The sequence below is a fragment of the Homarus americanus genome, unplaced genomic scaffold, assembly GCF_018991925.1.
Source record: "Homarus americanus isolate GMGI-L3 unplaced genomic scaffold, GMGI_Hamer_2.0 scaffold6317, whole genome shotgun sequence".
NCBI lineage: Eukaryota > Metazoa > Arthropoda > Malacostraca > Decapoda > Nephropidae > Homarus > Homarus americanus.
The window spans coordinates 10,728,354-10,748,180 of NW_024730668.1; positions in this window are offsets into that span (position 1 = coordinate 10,728,354).

Below are 19,827 nucleotides of genomic sequence, written 5' to 3' on the forward strand. Positions count from 1 at the left end.
GCCACTATTATTCAGTGTCTGCCACCATTATTAACTGCCTACCACCATCATTCGCTGCCTACCACCATCATTCACTGCCTGCCTCCATCATTCACTGCCTGCCACCATCATTTACTGCCTGCTACCATTATTCATTGCCTGTCACCATCATAACTACCTGCCACCATCATTTAATGCATGCCACCATTATTCAATGTTTGCCACCATCAACATTCATTACCTACCACCACCATAGCGTCTAGAAATGGTATTTGGATTTGCTTCTCTAGTTCAACTGTGAATTGCATATCATTATTTACATGGTTAACATCCTTAATTTGTTTGCAATGTTTACTTTATTTGAAAGAGAAGGCTCGTGAAACTTGAGAGGCTCTAAACTGGTTTAGAGCGTGGTTACAAGACAGGAAACATAGAGTCAGTATTAATGGCACCAAATCCGATTAGGATAACGTTACTGTGAGTACTCCAAGGCTCAGTACTTGGACCATTGCTATTTATTATATATATATATATATATATATATATATATATATATATATATATATATATATATATATATATATATATATATATTACGGGGAATAGCCCAAACGAGCACCGGTCATCGACCCACAACGGAACCTGGGGGTTGAAAAAATAAGAGTAAAAATACATTAAAAATAGGAAAGAAAAAGACTATATTAATCTACACCACGAAGATGCCGGAAAACCAACTTTTTTAAGTGAGACAGATTGTAACAGAATGGAAACAGAAGAAGGCAGAGCATTCCACAGTTAGGCTGTATGAGGAAAGAAGGATGTACTATAACGAGTTTTTCTAGTGTGACCGACATCCACACAAAAACGGTGGGCACTGCGGGCAAGACGAGCGTTACGAGCCCATGGCCTTGCCGGCGGTACACAGGATGCCAAATCCACCGAACATTGCCCGTTAAAGCACTTGTTAAAGAGAGAGAGTGAAGCAACATTGTGGGGAAGAGAAAGGGAAGAGAGATTATCAACTAAAGGAAGAGAGTTAATAAAACGAAATGTCTTTGATTTCACCCGATCTAACAGTTGGGCAGAAGAACCACCCAGCTGCTCTGGGCTGAAGTAGCTACGGCATCTGTCCAGCATTGCCAGCTTTCGGGGGGCAACTTGTAATGTTGTGGATGTGTGGTTTCCATGACATATTAGAGGAAATGGTGAGACCTAGCATACCTATTTTAGAATTTAGCAGAATGTTTGCGTCCTGAAATGTGAAAGGTGGGAGATCTTCTATTGTGAAAAGTGTATTTGGTCAATACTGTGTTTTATTACTATTGAATTTAACCAGGTTTCCACCTTCCCATTCAGAAATGCTGCATAGATCCGCATTGATAGATGAATTGATATTGATATCAGCTCTAGAAACAGATCTAGTTTGAGAATTAGGGGGAGGGAAAAATATGAAGAGTGTAGAGTAGTATCATCGGCGTAAGAATGGAGAGAATTAGTCGTAGTGTGAAATAAATAATTGATATAAAAAGGAAGAGAGTCGGTGAAAGTACAGGACCCTGTGGGACACCACTATTGGTAGAAAGATAATGAGATCGATCCCTTGACAACAACTGCCATGGATCGGTCCTCAAGGAAGCTAGAAATTAGAGAACAAAGTGGAGGAGAGAAACCACAAGAGGGAAGTTTAGAAAGCAAAGACTTGAGTCATACCCTGTCAAATGCGTTGGAGATGTCGAGGGCCACGACAAAAGTCTCCCCATAACACCTAAGAGAGGATGACCAAAGATGGGTGAAGTAGGAGAGTAGATCACCAGTAGATCTCACCTGGCGAAAGCCATGCTGGTGATCCGACAAGAGAAAGGCGTTCAAGGTGACAGAGAAAATGAGAGCTTAAGATAGTTTCGAAAATCTTTGAGAGGGATGAAGTTAGAGTGATTAGAATGGTCACCATTCTTCGGGATGGGCTGAACCGAGGCATGTATCCAAGAAGAAGGAAAAGTTTGGGTTTTGAGGCAAAGGCGAAAGAGGCGAGCAAGCACAGGGGCCATAATTTCAGCACCTCCTCAGAACACAAGGGGGTATTCCGTTCGGTAAATGAGCCTTACCCACATCCAACTTGGATAACACACTAGCAACCCTACGAGTGGAGATTATAGGAAAGTACATAGGTTCAGTAGGAGGAGCTGGAGTAGGAGGGGTAGAGATGGAATCGTCTCAGGTGGAGATAGAGGAGAAAAAGGTGCCAAAGAGATTGGCTTTATCAGGGGGAGAGTTGGCTATAGAGTTATCAGATCAGAAGGGAGGAGGAAAAGAGGGAGTGCAGAAGTTATTACAGATTTTTTGGTTAAGGGCCAGAAGGAGTGACTAGAAGAAGAGTTAGTCAGGACAGCAGTCTTTATTTTTATAAAATTCCACTTGGCCCGACGAAGAATAGCCTTACAACAATTCCTAGAAGTAATGAAAGACGAGTGGGTATCATGAGAAGGATATAGTTTCATAACTTGATACGCCCTATCTCTCTCCCTACATGCAAGTGAACAGGAGCGATCAAACCATGATTGTAAAGTGAAAGTTTTGGTCGAAGATGGGATAAATGCACTCATACCACCGAGTATAACCCCAGCAATGCTGTCAGCACATACCGAGGCGTCCCGAGTGGAAAAGCAATATTCATCCCAGGGAAAGTCGGAAAAGAATTCTCGCAAGGATTGTCAGTTTGCCCTCCGATAGTGCCATAGTTGGCGTGTAGATGGGGTGAGGGAGGTGGTCATGTCCAGTTTGATTAAATAGTGTGAGGGGTTAGAGGTAGCACAAAGATCAAGAATGTTAGTAAGTTGATCGTGTTGATGTGGAACACGTGTAGGGTGTTTAATTATTTGTTCCTGATCATTAAGTCAGGAAAAAGAGAATGCCTCAGCTCCACCTGGGCCATCCCTTGCAGAGTCAAGCCAGTCTCTGTGATGTACAGTCTCGTTCAAGATTCTTCGAACACTGCTGGAGACAGCTGGCAAATCAAGGCCGTTTGTTTACTATAGTACGTAGTAAAATTTTTGAATAAATGTAAAAGTAATCGGTGATTGATTACTTAGTTCCCGTTGCTTAATTTAATGGTTGGGCTTTGTTTTTTCGTATTATATTATACTACGTACCATAGTAAACAAACGGCCTAGAATTGCCAGCTGTCTCCAGCAGTGTTCGAAGAATCTTGAACGAGACTATGCATTGAAATCCCTTAGGTAGAGGATCTTGGAGTTGGGGTGTGTGGATAGCACCGACTCATGGCAAGAAGTGAGATAGTCAAAGAGTTCCAAATAGTTGGTAGAGTTGGGAGAACAGTATAGGAAACAAAGAAAAATAGTCACAGTAGGTAGAGATATTTTTAGCCAGATGACATCATAAAGGGGAGATTCAAGATCCGTGAGTTGAGCTATAGGTGCATGTAAGGTAATAGTCTCATACACTTCCCTTAGAATGAAAAGAGGTCTAAAGGTTGTAGTTGGAGACTTAAAAAGGTTTGAGTGAAGCTGGTTTTGTCAGTTGAAGTTCAGATAGTAGTAAGAGATCGGGTAAGAGGTTAATAGATGGTGCTCCACAAAAGAGAAATTGGATCTCAAGCCGCGAATGTTGCAAAAATGAATATTTGCTCGAAACAAGGCTAACAAAGTACTTGGGTTCATAAAAAGGAGTGTTTGTTACAAGACTAACGAGGTTATCCTACAACTTTATCTTGCCTTTGTAAGACCTCACTTGGATTACGCGGTTCAGTTCTGGTCACCGTACTACAGAATGGATATAGAATCCCTAGAAAGAATTCAAAGGAGAATGACAAGACTCATCCCGAGCATTAGGAACCTTGAGTACAAAGACAGATTAAAGCATCTTAATTTGCACTCCCTCAAGAGACGCAGCGTGAGGGACGATATGATCGAGGTGTATAAATGGAAGGCAGGCTAAAGAAAGGTGATATAACAAAGGTGCTCTAACTATTATAGCCAGGAGCGAACTCGAAGCAATGGTTTTAAATCAAACAAATTTAGATTTAGGCGAGAGATAGGTGAGCATTGGTTTGGACAAGGAGCAATGGATGAATGGAACAGGTTACCAAACATCATCATTAACACGAATACACTGGTTAGCTTCAAATATAGGTTGGATGGATGTGTGGGCGATTGGGGTTGAGTGTAAACAGGACTGACCAATATCGGCCAATAGGCCCGCTGCAGCTTCCACAATTCTTCTGTTGTTATGTTCTTATATTTACGGTCACTTGGCCGCTCATGGCTTTTTGATAAACATGCTGCCGTTCGTAACAGGTGTTATCAGGTCTCCAGCAGTGAAGATGGTCGTGGTTGCCCAGAAGTCCAGGATCTCCCCCACATAATGATTAATGAACCGTAGTCTCCCAACCTGGTGTTCCTCTAGCCTTTCCTCGACAGCAGAGACCTTGTGGTGGATCCCAATTCCACGGAGTCGTCGCCTAACTGCCCTAGTGGATTGACCGAACGGTGAATGGTATTAATTTTCCCTAGATTCGTCATTTCCATATTTCATAAACTGTCATGTGCAATGAGACTGGCGTTATTAATAACTTCAGTAAAAGCAACAGGAGAGGGATAATATACCCACCACCACCAGTCTCCATTATGAACCACTGTACTATGAATAAAGAAGAAATATTATCACAGATAAGTAATGTAGTTCAAAGTGGAGGAGCACATTGATACGCTATAGAATGGATTGTTCACATAATTCAGGTGTCTAGGAAACACAATGTGTGTTCGTTTTTTTTATTTAAAGTGTGTTTGTAACAATTAAGTAATTTATTTCTCTTAGGACATAACATTTCATGTCCTTTCTTTATGCACCGCAGCACGGCTGTTTTACATGGATACAAGTATTAGTGTACATTAAAACTCGAGAGTATGGTGAGTGATCGAGGAATTGTGTTTTAGCTACCGACTGAAAGTGGCCAATATAACTAATAATGTTATATTAAAAATAATAAAGTATGAAATGCACTCTACCGTAATGTATTTATCAGTAGTTTATCAATGGTAAAATGATAGTACCATTTTACCATTGATCATCGGTAAATTGTAGTTCATAGAGGATAAGCACATAGAGAGTATTTAAGTGGGTGAAAGGAATCAATAAAGGGGATATAGATAAAGTTCTTATAATATCCGAGCAGGATAGGACCTGAGCAACGGATTCAAGTTGGATAAGTTTAGGTTTAGGAGGAGATAGGAAGAAACTGGTCACAAATAGGGTGGTGAACGAGTGGAACAAGCTTAAAAATTAGGGCGGGAACTCTGGAAAGTTTCAAAAGGAGGCTAGATAGATTCATGGATGATAGAGAGTGGTAGTAACTCTCGACAGGAGCTGCCATGCACACTTACCAAACTGGCAAGGTATAGAAGTAATTCATGATTTCATAGGCTTAGGATAATTATGCATTTGCATATGTTCATATGCAAATGCACATTTTAACTATTTTTGAGCTTAAGTGCATATTTGTAACTTTTCTTTTCATACGGCATACTCTTCAAAAGTTCTTTGGTATTTATGATAAATTGATAAATATTATATATATATTATAGTACTTTAAGTCATAATTTACTCATAAGTCTCATAATAATCATAAGGGCCATAGATAGTGACGTCTATACGGCTCAATAGTCATAGAACTGGTCAGTGAACGCGGGACAACTGTACGTGATTGATTCGTGTATCGGACATGTGACGCACCAGGGTACAGAGGGTTGTCACTGTCAGGGTTGCCAGATGGCCGTTTCCACGGCCAAATTTCTGTAATTAGGCCGTAAAAAGCTTCGCCTGGCCGTGAAAAAACGGATGGTCACGGCCAAACTATTTGGCCGTATTCTGGCCGAATTTTGTAAAACACGTATTAATTCCTTATCTAGTGGATTTTGAAGAAAAGTTTAGCAGATTTTCAAATTTCACAATGAAAATGCTGGCTCAGTGACCTCACCTTGTCATGATCTCACCTAATCAGTGACCTCACCTTTTCACATGTTTACGTGACCTACTGAGTTGACTGATCTTTCTAGTTACGACCTTAGTTGTTAGTTCTCATATTTGAGTTGTTCAGGCTGAACGTGTCCAGCATATGGGTTAAACTTCAGAGCTTACAAAGCCATCTGAGTTACTGTCTGAAGTTCCGAGTGCTAGTTTTCAAAATGTCCACTAGTAAAAAAGGGTCCTAGGACAGTGGTAGAAAATATAACAAACCAGACGATGACGAACTAGACGTTTTGCTTACGCCAACTGGTGTTATCAAGTTCTCCACCATTATCATGCTCCACCACCATTTCAGATTAAGGTAAATCTTCACTGTAGATTATAGATATTATGTTTATGTAATTATTGGGCTCTCAATTATAAGTGAAAATTTGGTTTTATTGCGACATTTTAAGTGGATATTGTAGGGGATACTTTTATTTTGTGTGGATTGCAAAAATAGCCTTGTGCTTCCCATCCAAAAAGTTTTGGCCTAATTTTGGCCGATTTGGCCGTAAGATGGCGTGAATTTGGCCGTGAAGCTTGTCGTACATCTGGCAACCCTGGTTACTGTCAGGCTCCATCAGTTCCGCTTAATGAATTATCTAGGAATGTTAAGAAAAATGTAAGGAAAGCAAAGAGAGACTATGAAGTCAAAATAGCAAGAGAATCCAAGGCGAATCCCAAGGATTTTCCAGGTATATAGAACAAACTTCAAGGACAAAGGCCTTTAGTCAGAGGGAGAAGTGATAAATGGCAGTGAAGAAATAAGCAAGCATTGAACAACTACTTATCAGTTTTCACAGAAGAAATTTGCGAGAAATTTCAGAGTGGAACTGATATTTAGGGAAAGGAAGAAGAGAAATTAAAGAATATCACTATCAGAAAAGAGGATGTTCTTAGAGGATAAAAAACAGAAGAAAAATCCTCGGGGCCAGATGAAATTTTTCTAGTCTTGAAAGAGTGTAGAGCAGATTAGCGGACCCCTTGTAAATTTATTTACAAAATCATTAGACACTGGAGTTGTGCCAGACTTGGGGAAACAGGGAAATGTAGTACCCATATTCAAAAAGGGACAGAGCATCAGCGCCAAATTACCGGGATCAGTTTGACGTCAGTAGTGGGGAAATTTCTTGAATCAATTATAGAGATAGCATCCAATCGCATCTAGAGAGAAGCAAATTAATCTACAACTCGCAAATGGGGTTTAAAGGGAAAATCTTGTCTAACAAATCTGCTGACTTTTTTAGGAAAGTCTTCGAGGTAGTAGATAATGACGAAAATTACGATGTTATTTACTTAGACTTTAGCAAAGCATTTGACAGGGTACCGCATCAGAGGCTTCTGAGAAAAAATTAAGGCTCATGGTGTCGAGGGAAAGTTATAAATTGATAAAATCATGGCTCACTGATGAACGCAGAGGGTCAGCGTAGATGGTGTTAAATCAGCATAGATGTAAATCTGGCCGTAGCCAGTGGGGTTCCCAGGGGTCAGTACTAGGCCCACTCTTGTTCATAATCTATAAACGATCTAGATACTGGGGTCAGCAGACATAAAAGTTTATGGTACACCAAAATAGGCGGCAGATTAATTCAGGGCAGGATGCAAATGCATTACAGGAGGATCTAAATAAACTGCAGGGGTGGTCTTAAAATGGCAAATGAAATTCAACACGTAGCAAGTGCAGTGTACTTAATATTGGAAGAACAAATACTGACAATGTATAGCCTTAACAACATCAACCTAGAGAAGTCGACTTGATGAAAGAGACCACTGTAAGCCCGGACGTACGCCTAGAAAACAGTGCGTTAATGTTTGAAATAAGGCAAACAGAGTATTGGGTTTTATATCTAGAAGTGTAAGTAATAAGAGTGCAGAGGTCTTATTGCAACTATATCTTAGTTAGTCAGGCCGCACCTCGATTATGTTCAGTTCTGGTGCCCTTATTATAGAATGGATATCAATTCACTAGAGTCGGTGGAGCGAAGAATGACGAAAATGATTTCGGGACTTAGAAACCTTGCATATCAGGAGAGGTTAAAGAAACTTAACTTGCATTCCCTAGAAAGACGAAGAGTGCGGGAGATATGATAGAAGTATTTAAGTGGGTGAAAGGAATCAAAGGGATATAGATAAAGTTCTTATAATATCCGAGCAGGATAGGACCGGATCAACGGATTTAAGTTGGATAAGCTTAGGTTTAGGAGGGAGATAGGAAGAAACTGGTTCACAAATAGGGTGGTGGACGAGTAGAACAAGCTTAGCAACTTTGTAGTAAGTGCTGGAACTCTGGAAAGTTTCAAAAGGAGGCTAGATAGATTCATGGATGATAGAGAGTGGTAGTAACTCTCGACAGGAGCTGCCATGCACAGGCCAACCGGCCTATTGCAGACTCCTTATTTTCTTATGTTCTTATGTTCTTATGTGAGCAGGTACAGTAGCTGTGTGAATTCTGTATCCCTCATCTTCCCACTGAAATTTTCTTTGACTCTTGTATTTTATATATTTTGGGGTTAGTTAGCACTGCAAGATGCCTAAGATTAAGAAATCGCTCCAGTACTCTTAATGCATTGGTAAATGTATACAATGACTTCACCACCATTGGCCAGTATTATTTTGTAAATACTGTGAGGTCGTAGTTTTTTCATCCAAGAAATTTCAAGTGCAACAACATATTCAAACTGCAAAGCATGCCATGAAAAAAGAAGTCAAAACGAGTGCCAAACAACAGGCACTGCTACCATTAACATTGTCTCGGCCTGGGCCGAAACATTCTCAGTTTAATCAAGATTTTTGTGAGCCTTGGTCTCAGCTGATATACCATTGAATAAGCTGAACAACAAGGAACTGGTCTCATTCTTAGAGAAGTACACGGATCAAAAAGTGCCAAGTGAATCAACACTGAGAAAAATTATGTTCCTGATCTTTACAATGAAACTTTAGATAGACTGAGAGAGTAGGTGATAATTCCATCTGGGTATCATTGGATGAGACAACAGATGTAGATGCAAGATGTGTTGCAAATTTGTGTTTGGCATTTTGGGCCAGAAGAAGAAAGAGACAAATCAAACTTGCTTAATTTGAAGGTCTTAGATAAGGTAAATCACTCAACCATTTTTCACTGATTCCTTGGGATTATTATGGGTGGATGGCATCAAGTATGATCGTGTACTTTTGTATGCACTGATGCAGCCCCATATATGGTTAAATGTATGGCAGGACTAGAAATTCTGTTTCAAAAATGATTCATGTGACTTGTTTAGCCCATGGCCTGCACAGGGTTGCTGAATTAGCTCGTGCAGTTATGCCTGATGTGAATGTGTTGATTTCTACTGTGAAGAAGGCATTTCTGAAAGCACCGAGTCAAAAGAGATTTCGACAAATTGCTGGTACTGTGCCACTTCCTCCTTCACCAGAAGTGACTAGATGGGGCACCTGGATCGAGGCAGCATTGTACTATGCTGACAATTTTGAAACTGTCAAGTGTGTAGTTGAATCATTTGATCCCATAGCATCTGTACATATGAAGGAGGCACAAAATGTACTCAAGACAGATGGCTTGAGGGAGGATCTAATTTTCATCAGAGCCAACTTAGCATGTATTTCCTCTGCAATCCTCAAGTTGGAGAAGAAAGGACTAACTCTAAAGAGCAGCATGGATGTAGTACAAGGAGTTGTTGATTCTTTGAGTCACCTTGAGAAGAAGAATTACTGAAAAAAAATCAGCGAGTTCTTGCTAAAACCAAGTTACAGCCGACTGAAGAAAATTAGTGAGATATTGCAAAGCAATTCTTCTCTTGATGCTACCACTCAGGAGAACTTGAGCTGTCAGACATAGTTAAGTTACAGTATGCTCCTATCGTTTCGTGCGATGTTGAACGAGTGTTTCACAGTACAAATGCATTCTTGCTGACAACAGGCGAAAGTTTGTGTTTGAAAATCTACTCCACCATGTTGTAATCAAATGCAATTCACTTTCATAGACAGCTTGGGAGTTATTTAAGAATTGATTTTGAACAAGGTTAGGCTACATACCTTAAAAGTAGCAAATTCCTACATTCAGTGTTTAATATGAAGAAATGTATTGGTGTTTTTCTGTATTATCAAGTAAATTATTTTGTCAGTACATTGTGTTCTTTAATTTAATCCTTTATGAAAAGGTCTCACTCAGCCACAGCTTTGTGGGGAAAGTAAACTCTTTGGGGTAAATTACTGCAAAATAAGTTATATTATTAAATCTAATAAGTTAAAATTGTTAACTTATTACTGCTAATATTAATTTCCTTAGGAATAAGTGCATATTTTACCAGTTTTAACTGCATATTTGCATGCATATTTAGCCATTTTTAAGTGCATAATTATCCTAAACCTATTTTAAATCATGAATGATGACAAAAAAATATCAGAAAAATGATGGAGGCCGCTTGCATAGGTACTAAAAACACTTCACAAGAACTCATCGAGGACTTAGTTACATTAAGTAATACTGTATGGCAGTATACCGATCAACAGTATGATCAAGACACCGTATGGAGAATGATCAAGAAATACAAAATAAAATTTGGCACAAAAGACTTCAATGCAATTTCATCAGCAGAACTAAATAGGAAAACATCGGGACTTCGCGAAACGAGATCATCGCCTCTACTATAACCCTCAAAGAAAAAGAAATAATGGATCATGTTCAATTGAAAACACTCAAGATCCGTGACTGGAATACGTGCAAAACATCACTTTACAACATATACAATGAAATCAGTCCGGACATAACACCAATAAACGCACATGGCTAACCTGACAAAAAAAAAAAAATATTCTACTATGACTCTCACCAAACGATCAAAAGCGGACAAAAAACACGACAGAGTGGCAGTAGCGGTGAAAAAGAAATAAAATATATAACAACTTTAATAGTGAATTTATTGCCATCAAACTACAGACACCTCAGGGCGAAATAGTAATAGCAACAACTTACCTACCAACAAGAAGACCATTCCTCCCTATCAAAGATCTCCTTAAACTAATAAACTACAGTATCCCAATGTAAAGTAGCTTAAACAACTATTTGTGCAGGTGGGGGTCGATATGTTCCGAAATTTTACGTGTGACTAGTGAATTGAATTGAAACAGTTTATCTAGCCAGAAAAACACAGATACAGAGTGGATAATAATAACAATATTAACATGGCTGAGCCAGTTGAGAACTTGAGCTCTCCTATAGGCACGTGATATACACTATACATTTATCTCAAGGAAGTATTATGTAACATTTAGTATCATCTGGAAAAGTACAAGAGCATTTTTTAAGGGGATTAGCCCACCCGGTCACAGGTCACTGACCCACATAGGGGACTGGGGAGCGAAAATGTAATAATAATAATAATAATAATAATAATAATAATAATAATAATAATAATAATAATAATAATAATAATAATAAAGAACTACAAAAATGAAAAAAAAGATAAACAGTGAGAAACAATATATGTGTGTTGTGTTGTCAATGGTAAGAGAAACAATTGAGACCTGCAATTGTGTGTAAATGAGGTAGAAAGTCAAATCAGCAACCTGGGACTTGGTCACAAGAACATCTCATAATGTTACCACGGTTATCACTTCAATATTTATTTATTTATATTTTATTTTTTATTTTTATACAGTGGAATTGAAAAACATAAGTATAATGGGGAAGCAGTACAACATGGGTTGTACTGTATTAGAGATGATAATTTACAATAAAAGCAGGTACTGTAAATATAGAAGGTATTACAAGAATTATAAATACTTAGACAATAGATATTTTTTAAGAGCAGCCCTCATATACCAATATTTATCGTCCATGGTTTCATATTGTTTCCTAAGTATGCACATATAGTTCTTTTTGCTACTGTACATCCTGGGAGATTTTAATGCTAAACATCGTATATTTAACAATGGCAACAATAACAACATAGGTGCAGAACCAGAAGGAATAATAAACACCGGAAGACTATTACACCTGGGACCGTACTTAACCACATGGAAGGGACCAAACAGCATCTCAACACCTGACAAAATCGTGTGTAACAACAAAGCATTCCTAAACTACCACATAGAGCAAGGCCCCATTACCCCAAGTGATCATATCCCGATAATATTCACAATCTAATATGCTATAGGAATAGCCGTGTGTCTGTCTGTCAGTCTGTCTGTCTGTCTCTCTGTGTGTCTGTTCTGGGCAGCCGAAACGGCACAATCTTTTTTCATCAAACTTGGTGGAAAAATCGTAAAAAAATTCGTGAAGTGGAACAAACCAGGTCCCATGTCGATGGTTTCTTTAGGAAGGCATGAATTAACCATTTTATTTATGATGGAAAACGATGCAAGTCTACGAACTTGGTGCACCCTAATTAACCGTGCAAGTTTAAGGACTTGGCGCACCCTCATTCGCTGTACGCTGTCAAGAGCGTTCAAACTTTCACCGGGCACGAAGGGCCCGCGATCACTTGCCTCAACTAGCCCAATATAAATAGAAACACCACCAAGACTCCAGATGAGCAAAACAGACTGGATAAAAATACAAGGAACTACTGGAAAACTACCTACTATAGAATGTCAAAGAATTAACACGTGAGGAAATAGACAAACAGGTAGACACTGTAAGTTACACAATGCCATAACGCAAGCAATCAACCAAAAAACCCCAATAATGATATACAGAACCCTTCCAAGTAATAAACTCACTGAGAAATTAAAGAGGCTACAAGTACAGTACAATAATACAAGGATATATTCAGAACAAGCAGGACCCACTAGAGAACAACTCCAAAACGTACAAGAAATTCAGCATGACCTTCAAGAAGAATATATAGAAATTAACAACGAAAAATGGAACAGCCTAATATCAAACATAGATACGACAAAGGACACAAAAACATTCTGGCAAAACATCAACAAATTACTTGGCACTATAAAACAAACAGTAAACTACATAAAAGACCAAAACGGAGAAAAACTTTATACAGACCAGGAAAAAGAAGAGGCTTTTCGTAGAGAATGGAAAAATATCTTCAGAATATGAGAAAACTGAGAATTTTGACAAAGAACATGAAGAGGTCATTGAAGACTGGCTAAGAGAGCGAAACAATAGACTGACGCCCTACCATACAGGAAATCCAGATAGACTAAAACCCAATACATTCATAGATCACGACGAACTACTACACAGCTTACGCAAATTTAAAGAAAAATCCCCTGGAATAAGTGGCATAACTCGAAATATGCTATTAAACCTACCTAACAGACCTATACAAGCACTCCTATGTATATACAATTCAGTCCTATCAGCCGGTTACTTATCCCTCGAAAGCGCTAAATGATCTTCATCCTTAAAGAAGGCAAGGATCCAAAACAAATAACCAAGTACAGACCGATATCTGTACTGAAAATAACTGGCAGACTCCTAGAGCGCAAAATAAACAACAGGCTACAAAAATTCCTGGATACAAATAATAAATACAACGCAAGACAACATGGCTTCAGGAGAGAGAGAGAGGAACCGAAACTGCAATAGCGATAATAACACATATCGCCAAAAAAACCAACATCATGGAAATCAAGTAAACTTTGTCCTAAGAGAAGTGGCAAAAGCCATTGATAAGGTGTGGCACACGGGCCTAAAGTACAAAATCGTACAACTACACCTGCCTGCAGAAAGCGAGAGACTCCTGTGTGACTACCTCCGAAACAGAAGAGTACAGCTGCAAATTGGGGAGTATCTAGGGCCAACCCTAGACCTCGAAAGTGGAGTGCAGCGTCCTGTCCCCAACATTATTCGTTATGTATACAAGCAACCTACCAGAACCAACACAACAGAGCGAGCATATCTTTGCAGACATCACACAAATCATATTATATCCAGGGAAGTCAAAGGCAATGATGGCACGCTACACAACGCATGCAATAAAGAACATAAATGGTTATGAAAAAGAAATGGAAGATCAAAACAAACATTAACAAATTTAAAATCAAAGCACTTGCCAAACAAAAGATCGAACCAATCATCGTGGATGAAGAAATATACCCATACACTAATGAAGGCACCATATTAGGACTCAAGATCACAAAAACCGGATACTGGATCTCAAAAGTTAAGAGATTCCAAAACCTGAATATATATATATATATATATATATATATATATATATATATATATATATATATATATATATATATATATATATTTTTTTTTTTATATATATATATATATATTTCAGTATATAGATTTTTTTTTTTTACGGGGAATAGCCCACCCGGGCACAGGTTATCGGGCCACAAAGGGGCTAAATATGCGGCAATAATAAAATTAATAATAAGCTACCCTCTTGTACCAATTAACGCATTCAGTGATACAAGAATCAAGAAACTACAAACAATACAAAATAAATTTATAGAATTTATACATAACATAAAACCTGAACAAAGGACAAAAAACGAAGAACTGTTTAGGAGAACCAATATCGAGGCAGTAAATGTAGACATATACAACAAAGCTAAAAGAACGTAGGGGTAAGAAGAAGAGATAGAGTTTGTGGGAGGTTTGAATCATAGACCACGTTCTTTGTAGACTTTATTCTAACAGCGTCAGCTGGTAACCGGCAACCGGGCGCTGCCAAAGACAAGCCCCCACCTCGACATGGGAAAATATATCGTACGATGGTACAATCTTACATCTCCCCCCCACAAGTTAAAAGGAAATGACAATGCACATTTGAACTAACAAAAGGAAAACAATGCATTCATAAAAACAACAATAATGCAGGAAAAACCAGTTAAACAAAGGAAAACAAAACAAAAACACCACGTAGTCCGTCAACCAGCCCGGAGGCCTACAGCCTCTCCTGGGCCTGGCCGCGCTCGACTGGGGAGGGGCCGGGGGTGCGAAGGAGGGAGCGGGTACGGAGGGCACAGCAGAAGGGGGGCCAGGAGGCACAGCTTGGTGCACCACCGGAGTAGTAGGCACAGGTGTGGAGCCGTTTCGCATGTGGCGTCTGTTGCGGATGGACACCCTGCCACTGCCACTCAACCTGACGGCATACTGCCTGTGAGGCAGGCTTCCACCACTATGCCTGTCCTGTTAGTAGGGTGTGTCATAGGAGGGAAGATCAGCTAAAACTAATGGCCCATCACTTTTTTGGTAGATTTTAGTGTATATAAACAGAAAATAATTTCAGTTTCAATATTTTGCAACCTTTGCTAGGTAAATTTTAGCGTGAAATTTATCGAAAATCTAACGATACAGCTGCATTAGTGCATTACAATTAAATAGTGAACATTGTTTTCTGACTTCATTCTTTAACAACCCAACTAACAATATTTTTTCTGTTTCAGATTCTGATGCATTTATAAGTTGATAATATTTGCGATGGCTGCTTGTGTTAGGACGAGGAACCAAAAATCCAGCCATCTCAATCACTATCTTGGGTCTGGGGAGAGCTCCTGAAGTTGGAGTTGCCTACATTGAGATGCTTTGAGATACGGTGTTTTAATCAGGCAAATCAGTGAAAAGAACCAGAACTTACACACAAACAAAGACATTGCCAGTGATATGACCAAAGCTGTCTTGGCACAGTACACTCTGGCTGCAGTTAAGCCCAGTCATAAAGTCAAGAAGATTATGAGCTATTGGGTTGGGAGGAAAAACTTGCAGTTAAGGACAGCTGCCAAACAACTGGACCAGTTATTTGACATAATTACTTGCAAGTGCCCAATTGTTCTCTGTCCTGAGTTTGGATGCGATCGTGACTGTAAATCCGAGGCCCACATCTCCTGTATTTGGCGTGAACTGAAGATTCCTGTGATCGAACTGGCATTTGTCAGCACAGAGAGAAAGACTGGCAGTATAGGGGCTCTCATGATTTCTAGCCAAGATATTCTGGAGTCCAAGACAGGAGGCTGCCACAGAGAGACAGAAGAGGAGAAAGAGTTGCCGAGGAAAAGAGACTTGAGAAGGCCCAGGGTGAGTTTAATGACTTCCCATGGCTGATCGAGTGCTGACCAGGAGAATGGTGACTTTGTCCCTAACCCGAAAAGAAATAATGATCCCAAACCTTCCAGGCATAAGATTCGAAATAGGAAAGATATCCCGAAGCATAGCTCTGGCCAGCATGCGACACCACACTGGTCTCAGAGAAACTGCAGAGATAGCAACAGCTGCCTGGGTTGACGGTGGTTTGATAACACCTGATGATGTTCACCTGGTGATAGATCATAACAAAGTAAGGAGAGCTCAGGAGAAACTTGTCAGTAACCTAGAAGAGGAGTTTGATAAGGGATAAGAGAAAATGGAATCAATTGTTTGTTCTTTGATGGGAGAAGGGATGACACTAAAGTGTTCATGAAAGTTGGAGATTCTGACAAGTTGTTCCCTGCCATGGTGAAGGAGGAACACTACTCCTGCTGCAGTGAACCAGGAGGGAAGTATTTGTGGCATTTCACTCCAGAGAAAAGATGACATCAGAAACCAGCTGAGATAGTGGCAGATAACATTGTGAACTGGCTCAGAGAGAGAGAACGTAGACCAGACCCTGCAGGCCATTGGAGGGACAGCACCAACACGAACACAGGGGTGGCAAGGGGGGGTCATACAGTGGATAAAGGGAAGATTGGAGGAAGCTGGTCTGGATTGTTTGTGACCTCCACACCAACGAGTTGCCACTCAGACATCTGATCCAGGAGCTGGATGGCAAGACTCTTTCAAACAACAGATGGTCTGGTCCTCTTGGCAAGATGCTGGACTCTGCCACTGAGTTAGAAATAAATCCGGCTTTGAAAAATCACAGTTGGCCCTCCACTCGTTGAGCTTGCATACTGTCATTGACGACCTGAGTACTGACCAGTACTATGGTTACATGATTTGCAGTGCCATCAAAACTGGGGTCATGCCTGATGAGGCTTACCTGCAGATAGGTCCAGTCTCACATTCTAGGTGGCTCACAACGGCTCTCAGGTTCTGCAGAATTTGGGTCGCTCATCATAAACTGAAAGGGAACCAGCTTCACAACCTGAGACTTATTGTCCAATTCATCGTGAGTGTCTACTTGCCAAATTGGTTCAACACCAAGGTCAGAAGGGCAAACTTTGACAGTTTAAAGAGGCAGCTGAGAGAGGGGGTGTCGCGGCACCCGTGAACCTGACAGATACACCGACCTGATAACGAGATCTGAGATTGCCGAGTTCCACGACAATTTAAATAGTGAGTTACTTAATGCTAAAAGGCAGAACATACCATACAAAAACTCAGATCAGACAACAATGACCTAAATGGATAAATAATTATTTAAAAGAACATCATTGGCCAAAGAAGGCTATAAGTGGAAAGGACAAATCGTGGCGAAATTCACCTCGGGACTATTATAGAATTTAGTGGCGAGTAGGGTTAAAACCGAGATAAGGAAGCAAAGAGGAATAATGAGGTAAGGATAGCAAGGGAGGCGAAGGTAAACCCCAAAGTTCTACAAATGTATCAAACTAAACAAAGAAAAGATTGGACCAATACGGTCAGACTCAGCCCAGAGCTCACTGATACGATGGAGAAATGAGCAATATTTGAATAAATATTTTTCAACAGTTTTCACCACCGAAAATTTAAACATGATACCGAGACACCGACTCTATTCAGAATAGTAAGAAGAAAACAAATTAGAGTAGAGTAGTAGTGACTAGTAACGATGTTAGTAAGCAAATAGACAAATTAAAGCCTAATAAGTCACCTGGTCCCGATGAGATATTTGCCCAGAGTATTAAAGGAATGTAAGGAAGAGCTTAGTATGCCCTTAGCAAAGTTGTTTAACATGTCCTTAAAACAGGTGTAGTACCAGAATCCCTGGAGGATAAGCAGATGTAATACCGATTTTCAAGAAGGGGTATAGATCACTATCCTCTAACTACCTTAATCAGACTAACATCAATAGTAGGCAAATTACTGGAAGCAATCATTTCAAACTCTATTCGAAATCACCTGGAGAAGCACCGATTGATCAATGATTCCCAGCATTCACAAGTGGGCGTTCTTGCCTAACCAATCTATTAACATTCTTTTCATCAGTTTTCGAATCGATTGGACGAGGGCACAATTATGATGTGGTATATCTCGACTTTAGTAAAGCCTTCGACAGAGTCCCCACGAAAGACTAATTAGAAGGTAGAAGCACATGGCATCAAAGGTGACATCCTTAAATGGATTAGGCGTGGTTACAGGACAGGAAACAATGATGAGCGTGCGGCACTAAGTCCCATTGAACAGCGTCACAAGTGGAGTTCCCAAGGCTCAGTACTTGGACCATTATTGTTTATTATATACATAAACGACATAGATATCAGCATAGACAGCAACATAAGTAAATTTGCTGATGACACTAAAATAGAGACGTGTTATCAAATCTGACGAGGACTCGGCAAAACTAGGAAGATCTAAACAAATTTTTCGAATGGTCTGAAAAATGGCAGATGAAATTAACATCGACAAATGTAAAGTGCTCAATTATAGGAGATGTAAACAGAAACCAGATACCAGATGAACAAACGATGCCATAGAGAGAGAAATCCGACTGCGAGAGAGATTTAGGAGTAATGATAAGTAAGGAACAACAAGCCAAGTAAACAATGTGTTTTAACAAGTAACAAGGCTAATAAAGTACTTGGGTTCATACAAAGTGTTAGTTACAAGACTAGCGAAGTCGTCAACCAAACTGTATCTTGCTCTTGTGAGACCACACCTGGATTCGCAGTTCAGTTCTGGTCACCGTATTACAGAATGGATATAGAATCTGGAAAGAATTCAGAGGAGAATGACAAGACTAATCCCTGGCATTAGGAACCTTGAGTATAGAGACAGGTTAAAACATCTTAATTGCACTCCCTTGAGAGGCGTAGAGCGAGGGGCGACCTGATAGAAGTGTATAGAAGTGGAAGGCAGGGCTAAACAAAGGGGACAAGACAAGGTACTCAAATTATCCAACCAGGAGGCGAACTTCGTAACAATGGTTTTAAGAGATTAGACAAATTTAGATTTAAGGCGTGAAATGAGTAAACACTGTTTGAAACAAGTAGTGGATAGATAGAACAAGTTACCAAATATCATCATTAACTTCGAATCGCTGAATTGCTTCAACATAGGTTGGATGCTCATATGAGCAATAGGGTTGGAGTATAAGCAAGGACTGCCCAGTATGAGCCCAATGGGCTCGCTGCAGTTTCCTCCATTCTTATGTTCTTATGTTCTTAAGTCATCGTTCTCCGAAGGTCCGAGGCATGTTCTCTTCCAGCTTGAGCTCCTGAGGTCAGCCAAGGAAGGTTGTTCAGATTGTGGAGCAGACTGTGAGGAGATCCTCCTGGTATGCTCATCCCGAGGCAGTTCTGCAGACAATGCTCTGCAGTAAGGATGAGGAGGAGAGAAGTGGCAGTCAAAAGATCTTGGATATGAGACTTATGAGAGGATCTGGGCATGACGAATCAGTTGGTGACGATTCCTTCAGGGTCAGGAAGACTCCTGAAGTCAATCTAGGTGCCAAGACCCTCACTGATCTCTCATAGATCTGGATAACATCAGGCTGGCAGTGAGCCCCTCTTACCTGCAGCCTCACCAATGTTCAAGTCAGAGCTTTCCTGGACCCCATGCATGTCCCTGCCTGTCCCTCGCACACCCAGAGTATAGGCGTTGTGTACAGCAAGTGAGCGAGGCCAGCAGTCACGTGTACAGTAGGGGGGCAGTGAAATTTTGCTCAAAGCTGCACTCTTCAGGCATTGTTCATATACATATCTAAGACTCCATGCCAAATTTGAAGCTGA